Genomic DNA, 14,014 nt, shown 5'->3' with positions numbered 1-14,014 from the left:
AAAGCACTTGCTTGACCTCACACCTCCTTACCTGCGGAAGTCTTGTTTTCTTTCTCACAATCAGCTACAGACTTTTAAAACCCAAGGTTAGTCCATTGCTTGCTGATGTGCTTTATCCTACTCTTTTCAATCTGGTTTCTGCCTTCCATCCGTGACCTTTCACCCAGGACTCTGAACTTTGAACAAAAGGGCAAAAACTTTGCTTTAATCAGGATCTCCGAAAATAGCAATTGGTTTTCCAACATTTTCTACGGGAATGTCATCTTGCTTGGATTATGAAGTGTTCACAATGAAGTTTTCCCAGTACTTTCTTGTTCCAAGTATTCTGAGAGATTGCATCAGGTGACCTGCTGTGGTATTCAATGAGATCATGACTGATCTGACTTTCCTCAAGTCCACTTTCCTGCCTATTCCCCAAAATCTTTGATTCCCTTATTGATCAAGAATTTATCTATCTCAGTCTGAAACTATACAAAGACTGGCTGTCTGTGACAAGGAGTTCCAAAGACTCACAACCCTCTGAGCGAAGAAATTCTTCCTCATCTCAAGTCTTAAATTGGTGCCCTTTGGGTGGCACAGTGGCACCATGGTTAGCACTACTGCCTCACAGCGCCAGAGACCCGGGTTCAGTTCCCACCTCAGGCAACTGTCTGTGTGGAGTTTGCACATTCTCCCTGGGTCTGCGTGAATTTCCTCCAGGTGCACTGGTTTCCTCCCACAGCCAAAAATGTGCAGGTTAGGTGAATTGGCCAAGCTAAATTGCCTGTAGTGTTAGGTGTAGGGGAATGGGTCTGGGTGGGTTGCTCTTTGGAGGGTCGGTGTGGACTTGTTGGGCCGAGGGGCCTGTTTCCACACTAAGTAATCTAATCTTTATTCTGATACTATGCCTTCTGTCCTAGACATCCTTCTTCCAACAGCCCTGCTCTTACCTTCTGGTCATTGGTCACCCAACATGACTATCCTGCAGAATCCCACTTTCCTGGGACCAATCAAACTGAAAACAAACTTTAATAATACTTCCATGGATTTTTTCATTTAATCTCCAATATATTTCAATAAACATGAAAAAAATGAAAAAAGATCCCAATTTTTAAAAAACTTTTTCCTGTGACTTTATCCCCTTTCCTCAAAAGTTGTTTGTGGCACTGTTGCTAGAGAATAACTTCTATTTTATAGACTCTCCAGGGCAAGACTGGGAAGCTGGCGACCCTAATTCAGCTTGATGTTAAGACTGGATTTTTTTAGCACTGATGTAATAGGGTGAATTGTGATCTTTACACACTTGAGCAGTAAGATATGGAATTTCCTCTCCAGCTCTTCAACTCTGCATGGTTTCCATCATCTGACATCTGCAAAATAGATGTAGTTATAACTGAATTTTCTATTTTCTAAAATATATTATTCTGATTCCTTCCTTAGACCTCCCTCAGTGATTTGAAAGTTTCATGTGCCTTGTCCTAATGGTGTTGTAATTATATGAGAGAATAAGCACACATTCAATGAAATTATTCTCATTCTTCTTTGATCTTTCTCTTCGCTGTGGAAATAACTGGCTTATCTTTGATACCCTGACTGTCCACAGGGCTCTGAGTGTGACTGGAAAATTATAGTTTTAAACTGAAGGAGGGAGGATGGGCTTCACCACTGGGGCATTTGAACAGTCTTGTGAAGATAACCCTTTACAGTTACACAGGCAACTGAAGAAATAATTCGTATGCCAGTTTTTGGAAAGTGGGAGTGTTTTAAACTTGATCAAAGTAATTATAATTAATAGCAATATTCTCTTGCATTCCATCTAACTTTGTTAACTTTTGAAAACCTGTTATTTAGAAAGAGTATTTATATTTGTATGTATATATGTGTGACATGTATATGAGTGTCCCCCTAGTTCATGTATGCATGTCTGTTTCTGTAATATGAGTATATGAATGTGTGTGTCCCTGTATTTTTCTGTGGTGTATATTCCTATTGTGTCTATATGTCTCTGCTTCTTGGCGTGTGTGAGATTCTGTAGAAGGTTGGGAACGGCAAACCATTTACTTGACAAAAAATATACATTGTAGACATGAAGAGTTTTAACACTGTATTGAAGCAATTCAGAACATGGTGTATTAAAAGCTTATTTTTATTGCACTCTAATTTCAAATTGAAAAGTTATGCCCTTGGATTGTATACCTGATGTGGAATCTATGTTGTACATATTGAAAGAATTACAATTATATTAAAGCACATAAAAGTAAAACATTCTACATGGAGACACACTGAATTTTACTGCCATTTCTGCAATTTTCAAGTCAATTATTTTGGAATATATTCTTAGAAATGTTATCACCAAAATATAAGTTTTATATTTTTGGGAAGAAGAGTTATTTGATCCTGTAGTGTGAGAATGTGTTTGTAAATCTGCCTCCATCTCAGGTAAGCACTATTATGCATTCTGCTATGCGTGTCTTTGGCTTTGAGTATGTATTTATATGTCTTTGTTTCTGAAGAGTGTGCATGTGTGTTTGTTCCAAAATATGGGTGTATTGGAAATGTGCAGTTGAGGCGCGTAGTGTTGCTGACTTGGAAAGACTGCAGGGTTGAATCAGTCAATGGATCACAACTAACAGACTGAGTTGTTATTCAGTCATCCCAGAGTTTCCAGCATACTTTGCTGCCTACGGCTATATTAGTCTAAAAATGTCTGATGTAATCTGCTTTTGACAACTAAGCAGAGTCGAGCCTGGTTAGTGGTTGGATGGGAGTCTGCCTGAGAATGCCAAGAGCAGTAGACTTTCGGATTCTTGTGGTAATGTCCCTACCTTTGGATTAAGAAGCCTGGGTTCAAGTCCCATCCGCTCCAGAGACGTTTGATTAGAAAATATCTGTACCACGCTTTGCTAATGGTATTTCTGGCACCATGGATATTTAAATCCAATATTACCATTCACATATACTGAATTAGTTAAACTATGTTTAAATGATTTAAAGGATGTTAATCAGTATTATGTTATGATTGATTTCCTTAAGCACTGTTGGGAGCCTGTCTGCATTGCCTGCACACTCTACATTTTAGTCAATCTTCTTTCTATTGCTATGAACAGTGAGCACAACACCAAGATCAGGAAATTCTAATCAGTGAAAATGATTCTTTAACAGGGCCCTGACAGTGACTCATTTGTAATATAATCATTTTATTTCGATTCCAACTCTCCAGGTAGGGTGTAACTTTACAAACATTTTCTCAGCCATTAACAGGAGTGGATTTCAAAATTGTGAGTTAATTAGTTCTCCAGGGTCTTTCTCAATAAGGCAAGGTTACATTAGCAGGCTGGGTATTAGTGAGACTCTTGTTCCCAATTGAGAGAAAAATGTTCTCTTGTTTTCCCTGCACTTTGCTTCTTCCTGACTGCTCAGAGTGGGAAGAAAACATTAGACCACAAAAAGACCAATGAGTGCCTCAACGATTCATGTACTGCCTGGTTTAACTTCTTTCTCAGTATCCTCACTCCATGGGCAGTTGGCTATTAACATTACTTTGATGCTGCTGCTTTCTCCATAGAGCAGTCTCATAAAGTATGGGGCATGGATTGATGTCTTGCCTAAAATGCCATTGTTGTGATTTAACAAGTTATTACACTAGAAATTCAGAGAATCATATCAGCAATGTACATTAATAGCTGGTCGATTCCCTCCATACACTAAAGACTCTGAAGTCAAGATACAAGACTTCGAATTTGCTTGTATCAGGCATCTTGCAGCATCTCCCATTTGTTCAATTTGCTCATCACCCTTCAGCTCTGTCAACAAACTTGCACTAAAAGTTGTTGAAAGAGTCAGCATTCTAACTCTTTATCCAATTAGGTATAAGGAAAGAGAAAGAAATAGCAGAACAGAGAAGAATAAAGATGAATTAGAGTGAAATTAAGTACAAATGTCAAACTTTCTGCCATGAGATTGGTAATAATGCAACCTCTGTGACATACACCATCCTGTCTTGGGAATGTATTATATCTTTGACTGTAACTGGCATACAACCCTGGACCTCCCTCCCTAGCAGCACAATGGGACCACATGGATTGCAGCAGTTCAAGGAGCCAGTTCTCCACAACCTTAATGTCAATAATGGAAGGTAATAAGTGCTTAATGACCACAATGTGTGCATGAATTTTACACAAGTTGTTTTAATAGAGCAAGTTGTTGAAAATCAAGAGGACATAGAGGGTGATGTGCCTTATTTGTGGAACTGGTGGAGGGGGTGGAGCAGCAAACATTATCCAGCAATTTGTGGCGATTGACAACATGTGACATATTTCTTCCCTGTCATTAGCTGCTCCATGTTCAAAGCAATAACTGTGATGACCGATAAACTTGCCATTATTCTGCCGACAGGTTCTCACTCCCAATTTCAGTCCAGGGTTTCTGCTGAGCTGACTAACTGGGGCAGGTTGGTGGTGGGAGTGGGGTGGTTGCTGGGGGTTAGGTGGGGTTCACTACAATGACTCTCAGTACAGGAGGGGTCCAAATGGGGAATATGGAACTGAATCCTGACTCCTGACTACTCTCCATGTCTCGTTAGCTGATAGTGGGCTTGTGAACATTGAATGAGACAGGATTGAATTTAACACTCAGCCTCCCTCTGGCCAAATAATCTGCTAATGCAGACTGCTGGGTGAATAAAGGTTGCTTACAGCAGACTTTGGAGACTGAACAATATAAAAACCAATACAATGAACAAGGCAAAAAGGAAGAAAATGATAGAGGAATAGAGAAAAATGAAATTTAAAAAATGGATGTATATTCCAACTAAACCTAAATCCTTGAACACTGGTGCTGATGATGAAGGTTCTTGATATGGTGACTATTCAGCTCTATGAGGTTTATCAATAAAACACTATGCTTGCCTTTACCCCTGCCATCTGTACCTGAAGTAATATTTACAGATAAAGAAATCTTACTCCTTTTTTAATCCTATTTCTTTACCAATTTTAAGTTCACTGCTGATTAACAGACTCTCCTGTGTCTTCATAGAAAGGAAATGTGGAGTAATAAAGACTGACATTAACCATGATATATTGCAACATAATTTCCTTTTTTACCAAAACTGCTCTATAAATCACCTTAATTAGATACATGTGCACCATGCGTATGGCGTTTGGAATCAAGGAATTTAGGAAACCGTGGGAGGCTTGATTTCAAACATTTTTGAAAATTTATTTCATGGTTTAACTGAAAAGCTGGATTAAAGGAAACTAGGCCCCAAATTCTATTCAATACACCGAGCTCTAACATCTAGTTACCAAATTCTGTTGTCTACCTTTCCTCTCCATCCCACCCAGCCCCACACCCACTAACACATCTATCTTGCCACCTTCTCTCCTTTATGTGTTGGTTGATGCTGAGCTCCAGTTTGTCAATTTCTTGCAGCCATTGCTAGAGAAGCAAGTGGTCTTTCATTGCATTTGAGGCTTGCATTGGACATCAATAAGCTGTTTGACCAGATAGGTGCACAGCCAAAGCCCATTCTTTTGCTTCTCAATTCAATCACAATTTTAGAGTCACTGCTTAGCTTTTGTCAGTGGCTTTAACTGTCTTAATTGTTATGAGATCATAACCTTTTGTCACCATTCATTGCTTATTCAATAAATGCACAGCTGCATTTAGTGTTAAGGTACAGATAGATGGAGGCTACCAAGCCTCATTGTAGTGATAGAAACAAAGAAGGACTTGGGAAACCAACAGGCGGTTTGCCATTTGGATTGGTACTGGGCCCACTGCTTTTTGTCATTTATATAAATGATTTGGTTATGAATATAAGAGGTATGGTTAGTAAGTTTGCAGATGACACCAAAATTGGAGGTGTAGTGGACAGTGAAGAAGGTAATCTCAGAGTACAATGGGACCTTGATTTGATGGAGAAAGTGAGGACTGCAGATGCTGGAGATCAGAGCTGAAAATGTGTTGCTGGAAAAGCGCAGCAGGTCAGGAAGCATCCAAGGAACAGGAGAATCGACGTTTCGGCCATAAGCCCTTCTTCAGGATTTGATGGGCCAAGGAGTGGCAGGTGGAGTTTAATTTAGATAAATATGAGGTGCTACATTTTGGTGGGGCAAGTCAAGGCAGGATTTATACACTTGGTGGTAAGGTTGTGAGGGGTGTTGCCAAATAAAGAGATCTTGTGGTGCAGGTTCAGAGTTACTGGAAGGTGGAGTCACAGGTAGACAGAATAGTAAAGAAAGCATTTGGTATCCTTGCCCTTATTGATTAGTGCATTAAGTATAGGAGTTGGGAGGTCATGCTGCAGCTGTATAGGACTTTGGTTACAACACTTTTGGAATACTGTGTTCAATTCTGGTCTTCCTGCTATAGGATTCTGCTGGGATTGGAGGGTTTGAGCTATAGGGAGCGGCTGAATAGGCTAGGGCTGTTTTTCCTGGAGCATTGGAGGCTGAGGGGTGACCTTATAGAGGTTCATAAAATCATAAGGGGCATGGATGGGGTGAATAGCAAAGTTGTTTTTCCTGGGGTGAGGGAGTCCAAAACTAGAGACCATAGGTTCAAAGTGAGCAGAGGAAGTTTTAAATGGGACCTAAGAAGCAACTTTTTCACACAGAGGGTGGTGCGTGTATGGAATGTGCTGCCAGAGGAAGTGGTGGAGACTGGTACAATTACAACATTTAAAAGGCATCTTGATAATATATGAATGGGAAGGGTTTACAGGGATATGGGCCAAGTGCTGGAAAATGGGACTAGATGAGGTTAGGATATCTGGTTGGCACAGAGGAGTTGGACTGAAGAAACTGTTTCAATGCTATACAACTCTCTGACACTCAGCAGGTCTGGTAGCATCTGTAGAAAGACAGAGAGTTAGTGAGTAAAGCTAGACTGTTTATTGGAACCATTTTGACTGAAATCTTTCCCAAGGGTGTCTATCCTGGAATGTTGGTCAGCTCAGTTTGCTGGACAGCTGGGTTTCAATGCAGAATGATATCAACGATGTGGGTATGATTCCACACCAGCTGGGGTTCCTACGAAGGACTCTCCTACTCAACCTCTCCCCTCACCTGAGGAGTGGTGACCCTCAGGTTTAAACCACCACCAATCATCTCTTTCTCTCTCTCTAATGAGAGAGTGGGACTATGGTAACTTGACCTTTATACCACACAGATATCAATCCATGGGGGAGAAATCCTCAAACTACCAGGACCTTTTGAATCTTATCAATCTTTTTACTACATATCCATAACCACACATTAATGTACATCTCCATTATCAATACTCTGTAATATTTTTAAAAGCCTGGATCAAATGTTCTCATAGTGTCCAGTCCATTTCTATTCAATAATAAGAATATAAGAAACCTGGGCAAGAGGAGGCTGTTCAGCCCTTCAAGCCTGTTCCACTTGTCATTCAATAAGATCATGTTTGATTTGACAGTAATTTTGACTCCTCTTTCCAACTTGCCCACTATAACTTTCATTATATTCTGTAAAATAGTAGCAATGGAGCAGCAGCATGTAGTGCAGGTTCCTCAGGCCAAGAGCCCATTGCTTATCTGCTCCGTTCGCCTTTACTATTTTCTTTTCTTTTTATTTCTATTTTTAAGGTTTCTCAATTAGTGTATATAGAATAGATAGCTTCAAGTTCATCTTACCTTCATTTTAAACACTTCTACCGTGAGCTTCTCCTGAGCGGCGGTTGCTTCCGGCGGTCTGAAGTGACAGTCTTTCCCGGTGTTGTTGGTCTTGGCCTGAGGAGCGGTCTCTGTTGGAATGGTTTGTGATCTCTACAATGATCTGGCTCATTCTTAATCTTCAGTGAGTGCTCCCGGCTTGGTGTTTGTGATGTCTCAGCGTGTTGTGTTATCCATGGGTAGCAGTCCAGTGATCCAATGGCCCAGCGACGTTTTTAAAGTGGTGTTCTTGTAGGCGGTTATTTTTCGGTCCAATGGAGTGGGGTTTGGGTTTTCATCCCATCTTGTCATTCTTATTGTGGACTGGCTTTCTTCCAGACCTTAAATGGCCTCTGATAAATTTGTCTTATATTCAGAGCTGAAAATGTGTTGCTGGAAAAGCGCAGCAGGTCAGGCAGCATCCAAGGGGCAGGAGAATCGACGTTTCGGGCATGAGCCCTTCTTCAGGAATGAGGTGGGTGTGCCAAGCAGGCTAAGATAAAAGGTAGGGAGGAGGGACGTAGGGGAGGGGCGTTGGAAATGCGATAGGTGGAAGGAGGTTAAGGTGAGGGTGATAAGGTGAGGGTGATAGGCCGGAGTGGGGTTGGGGGCAGAGAGGTCAGGAAGAAGATTCAGGTTAGGAAGGTGGTGCTGAGTTCGAGGGTTGGGACTGAGACAGAGAGGGGGGAGGGGAAATGAGGAAACTGGAGAAATCTGAGTTCATCCCTTGTGGTCCCTCATCTTCAGCCTAGGAACCTCCAACCACAGGGATGAACTCAGATTTCTCCAGTTTCCTCATTTCCCCTCCCCCCACCTTGTCTCAGTCCCAACCCTCGAACTCAGCACCACCTTCCTAACCTGCAATCTTCTTCCTGACCTCTCCGTCCCCACCCCCACTCCGGCCTATCACCCTCACCTTAACCTCCTTCCACCTATCGCATTTCCAACGCCCCTCCCCTAAGTCCCTTCTCCCTACCTTTTATCTTAGCCAGCTTGGCATACCCTCCTCATTCCTGAAGAAGGGCTCATGCCCGAAACATCGATTCTCCTTGTCTTATATTCACTTAATTTTGTAAGTTATGATTTTACCATGACTTCTGTCATTACAGGTGCCATGGTAGGGTGACTTAGTAAAATTTTCATTGTATTTTTATTGTAAAAATACATACGATAATAAATTCTAATATCTTCAATAATTATTCATAAATCTATTTAACATGTCAGTTACCTTTTTCATAAAGAATTGTCAGGTTTCTGTAGTAAGTTTATTATCATTTGAATCTACTTCAGCTTGTCCCACACTCTCAAATGAACGTAAGGAATATTCCAGACCTACCATTCCCATAATCGTAATCATAATCAAGAGGTCAGATGCTCCTGTGTCTGGCCTCATGCACATCCCTGATTTCTATCACAGACAAAACAGAAATTGCTGGAAATACTCAGCAGGTCTGGCTGCATCTGTGGAGAGAAAGCAGAGGGTCAAGGTATTCTGAAGAAGAAACAGCGGACCCACAATGTTAACTCTGATTTCTCTCCACAGATACTGTCAGACCTGTTGAGCTTTTCCAGCAACTGTCCTAACATCTAGGAGAAAGTGAGGACTGTAGATGCTCGAGAGCAGAGTCGAGAGTGTGGCGCTGGAAAAGCACAGCCCGTCAGGCAGCATCTGAGGAGCAGGAGAGTCGACGTTTCGAGCATAAGTCCTTCATTAGGAATGTCCTAACATCTCCTTACTTGATTTGTGATGTGCCTTAGCGCATATTTTACCATGTTAAAAGTAAATTTACATATAAGTTGTCTTATCTTTAGTGCCTTGAGACCAAGTTGTTACAATATCCTCACATTAGTTGGATATTTCAATGAATGATTAATAATTTTTCCTCTCCTTTTCTATCTTTACTAATGGACAAATGCACATTGTGTACTCTGTTAGTACTTCCTGTACAGATATGCTTAACCTCACATTTATCCACATTAAAACACATTTAACATTCTCCAGCTCATTTATCTCACTTAGAAAAATAAAAATTTGCAAGAAGCTAAGGTCCAAAGCATCCAATCCTTTTCATAGATCAACCTCATGACTTTTACAATATAACCACACAATCCATTTTCTTTCCAAATATTCATCTAATTTTAGCTTGAATCCATTTTTATGGTTTACATATAAAGCATTTCCTGATAACCCATTCAACAGCTTTTATTTCTCTACATAAAGTTGTTAACTTTACTTGGTGGTTTTATCACATGCTTTTTGTTTCCAATGACCACCATCTGCATGCTCCCATCATTAATCATATCGCCCCTTCATCCTCCTCTCTGCAGTTAATCGAAAAGCTAATGGATTGTTCAATGGTTGGTTGGATGATTCTTGAGTGGCTAATATTTTTTGCAGCCTCCAACAATTCTTCAAACTGATTAACAAAAGTAAGAGGATTTGTTGCAGTGAGTCATATCCCTGCCTCTGAGCCAGAGGTCCTGGGTTTGAGTCCTGCTCTGAGACTTGATGGCCAAGGAAAGGGTGTCATAACACAACAATACAGGTTCAGTGTTAGCTTGTAACATATGCCAGCAGCAGGTGGCAATAGTGGAAGAGATTCCTGGTCAGCAATTGGTGCCTGTACAATCACTGCTCAGACTCCATAACGCATGTGAAAGTGTATTGTATCAAAGCAACTTGAATTTCTTTATGAAGGGGGATCATTTGAGTGGCCAGTCATTGTGGATCATATTGCTGAGAACAGCCCAGGGTTTGATTCTCTGTTTGGTGAGGATGGATTTGGGTCGTGCCTCCTTGCCATACCCATGTTAGAGATTGTGATGCTGCACGTCACTGTGCTTTTGGGATTTTCCTTATGAAACAGCATAAGAAACAAAAATGTTGAAATGAAAATTACAATGAATTTATTTAGAGCTAGAAAGTTTTTTGTTTGTAACAAACTCAGAAATTGCTGGAAAATCTCAGCAGGTCAGGTGACACCTATGGAGAGAAAGCAGAGTTGGGGCTGGTTGGTATAGTTGGGAGGTGCTGTTGAAGGACATTGGCTACAGTATATCTTTGCAGGTGGTACACAATATCACCATTGTGCACTAGCAGTGAAAGAAGAGAATGAGGTTTCCAGTGGTAGAAAGGTTGGTGAACAAATGCACTTTTACAATTAGTTGCAGTATTCTTGGCTGACAATGGGAAAAATCAGCCAGAGTTCCTGCTCTACATACATTATTAAGTTTACCTAAGGCTGGGATAATCAGATTTTTGATCTTAAGAAGTTAATGGGATATGCAGAGAAGATGGGAATGTGGAATTGAAATATAAGGTTACTCATATTTCCAGTGAATGGGGAAGCTGGTGCAAAGAGTTTTCTGGTCAAAGCCAGTTCTTGATTCTTACGTTCTTATTATGACATTCAGAATGACAAAGAACTATAGAAACAAATAAATCATTCATCCCAAATGGTTCATGGCTGTCATTATGCTCCATCCACATGATTTTACCTTACCCAATCAGCACATCCTCCTAATCCTACCTTGCTTTTGGATTTGCAGTCCACCCTAACAGTATCTCTGAAGTCCTCCTTAGTCACTCCTTCAGATAGCAACTTCCACATTCTAATCCTTCTGTGAGCAAAAGCAAATCTCCCGAGTACCTAATTACAGGATCATCTTGCCCACAAAGTTTGCATGCATGAACACTAGTGCAGAACAGAATTAGGCTTGACTGTGATGCTAGTCAGGTTAGAATGGCAGAAAGAGAAAACTGAAGGGAAAATACTTTTCCATTAATTCACTCACTTCCTTCTAAATAAAATCTCAGATGTAAAATTCTATCAAATACTATTTAAAATCTCAAAACTCAGACTTCCCCCATGCACAGCTTCAGTTTACCTCCTCAAAGAATTCCAGTAGATTCATGAGGCATGACCTATCGTGCCTAAATCCACGAGACCATCGCTTCTGCTTTTTAGATTAATATTGATGGCCTCCTATAAAATGCTCTCGAGCATTTCCTTCACAATTGATGTTAGACTAACTGGTCTGTAATTCGTTGATTCATGTCCCACCATTTTTGAAAATGTACTTATCAGTCAGATAAAACTTGGTGACTAATGTAAGTGTGGGTGTAATGCTCAGAATGTTGTCCTTCATGCTCAAGTTTTCTCATTCCAAGTGTTCTATAAGCATCTCTTTTCTCCTCCCAATGTTCTTACCCCGCTTTAGCTGAAAGTATTAACTCTTAGTGGGATACAGGATCTCTCATGGTGCATAAATTCAGCTGCTCTGGGGTGTTTAACCCAATTTGGTCATTCTTCATGGGAAGGTGTTGAAGAATAACATTGGACAAGCTATGTGACTATAAAGGGCACACATTCATCAGTGCAATCGGGAGCAATAATCCAGTGTGTTGGGTTGTTATTCAATCCCTTTAGATCCAACCTGGTGCCTTAGTCATGATCAGCTTACTGAACTCAAACAGGCCCCTGGGCTAAATTCCACAAGAGACCAAAAACACCCACTGAACTCCTGAGGAAACCTCAAGTGATCATGGTCAGACAAACCAATATTGCCATTTGAGTGGGAAGGCTGGCTTGGGTCCCATGTCCCTGTAATCATGGTCAGGGCGATGTCACAAGCAGCTACTTTGTTGCTGGTGATAACACATCCTGCCCCTATATAAAACAGGGCCAAGAGAGATAGCTGCCAGAAGGGTGAAAATGTTTTAAGATAGAACGAAGGCAACGCAAGAACTTTTAGAGGTAATTTTATTTTAGCTTCACCCCTTGAGGTGGAATCCGTAGCCTGCAATTTTTTAAAAAATTTGATTTCAATGGAGTTGCAAATGCTGTGGTTTTGATAATGGGCTGCTGGTTTCTGCCCTAGTTCATCATACACAAGAGGTGAAGGCCAAGACTGCCCTTATTGCCTTTGTTTCCAGTAAGTGGTTTCTCTCAGGCTGACTTTTACTTAGAAAACTAAAGGCAAGAGGTTATAATTAGAGAACGGTTGACAGTGATCGATGTAAAGTTCCAAATGAACACAGGCAATTCCTCCTCAAAGTTCCGTCCAGTTTGATAGTTAAAAAAAAATGTAAATCCCTCCAATGGGTTGTGAGGTTTACCTCTCCCAGGAGATTACGTTAGCTGCTGCTAGGTGGAGGGATGTCATGAATGACAGACTTCATTCATCACAACTGTCTGCCGCAGGCCCTTCAGTCTACACCAGCTGCTCTTTTCCGGCCTGCCATTCTCCTTTTCTTTAATATAAACTACCTGGATTTTGGAATGAGGAGGGAGGGGTGGGGAAGCAGTTGAGGGGGGAAAAAAAAGCAGGTGTGAAAAAAAAAATTCCATCACAATTTCCCTGTCAGTTTAGGGCGGCGCTGATGCAAACTGAGATGTGGCTTCCTACTAGGATCTCCCTGTTCCCTCACCAGTGGTCAGCATCGATTGGATTTGTTTTTGGAAGTGGGGTGGGGAAGTCACCGGCCCTGACTCTATCCTCATATTCTGTGCACAGCTCCCAGACGTACATGAATGCAGGTCACATACAAGCACGTGCACACATGAACCCTTATACATGCGCATACATACATAATTATGAGTACAGATACAAACATGGAAACAAATGGGCACGCACTCAAACTGAAATACAAATGCGTGTTCAGACATGCACAAACTCACTCACCCATCCAAGCACGCATATACCCGGAATACATGCACACGCATTCATATTAAGGCCCACACCCGAGCAAATACAAATGGACTTTCAGCAGGAGTGCGGAAAGACTATTGGTAATTTCCATCTCGCTGTGCAGCAGTGATCTGTCAGGTTTAATTTTGCACAAGTTATGATGACTTGTAGACATAACAGGGAGAGGAAGTAATTGAACTCTGTGCTTTTAAAATAAATTAAGTTGCTTGTCGCATTTACAAATGTGCTTAATATACCTTGAATTAGACAAATGCATTGTTCTATCATTTCTGCCCACCAGAGGGCAGTCTACAGTTACATTTGTAAGTTTTGAAGGAATTCTGCAGTTCATTGTGAACGCACACCAGAAACAAGAATGTTGCATCAGATTCGCCCAGTTTACCAACATTTACAATCATATTTGGACTTAAAAGTTATTTTGACTCTGTGGAGTAGAGGAGGAGGGAGAGAGAAGGGACTGTCAGATAGTGGAGGAAAAGGATGGGGAAAGTGGAGCATGGGGGGGAGAATGGGATGGGTTACCGGAGAGTGTCTGGGAAGGGGGACAAACATGATGGAACGTGACACAAAAGAGAAAGGTAAAAGGGGTGGGGGTGATGGGGTTGTTTCACAACATCACGATTTAACTGCACATTCTGTTTTTAATGA

This window comes from Chiloscyllium punctatum, chromosome 42 (genome assembly GCF_047496795.1).
Source record: "Chiloscyllium punctatum isolate Juve2018m chromosome 42, sChiPun1.3, whole genome shotgun sequence".
In the NCBI taxonomy this organism is placed as follows: Eukaryota; Metazoa; Chordata; class Chondrichthyes; order Orectolobiformes; family Hemiscylliidae; genus Chiloscyllium; species Chiloscyllium punctatum.
This window is presented reverse-complemented; position numbering follows the sequence as displayed.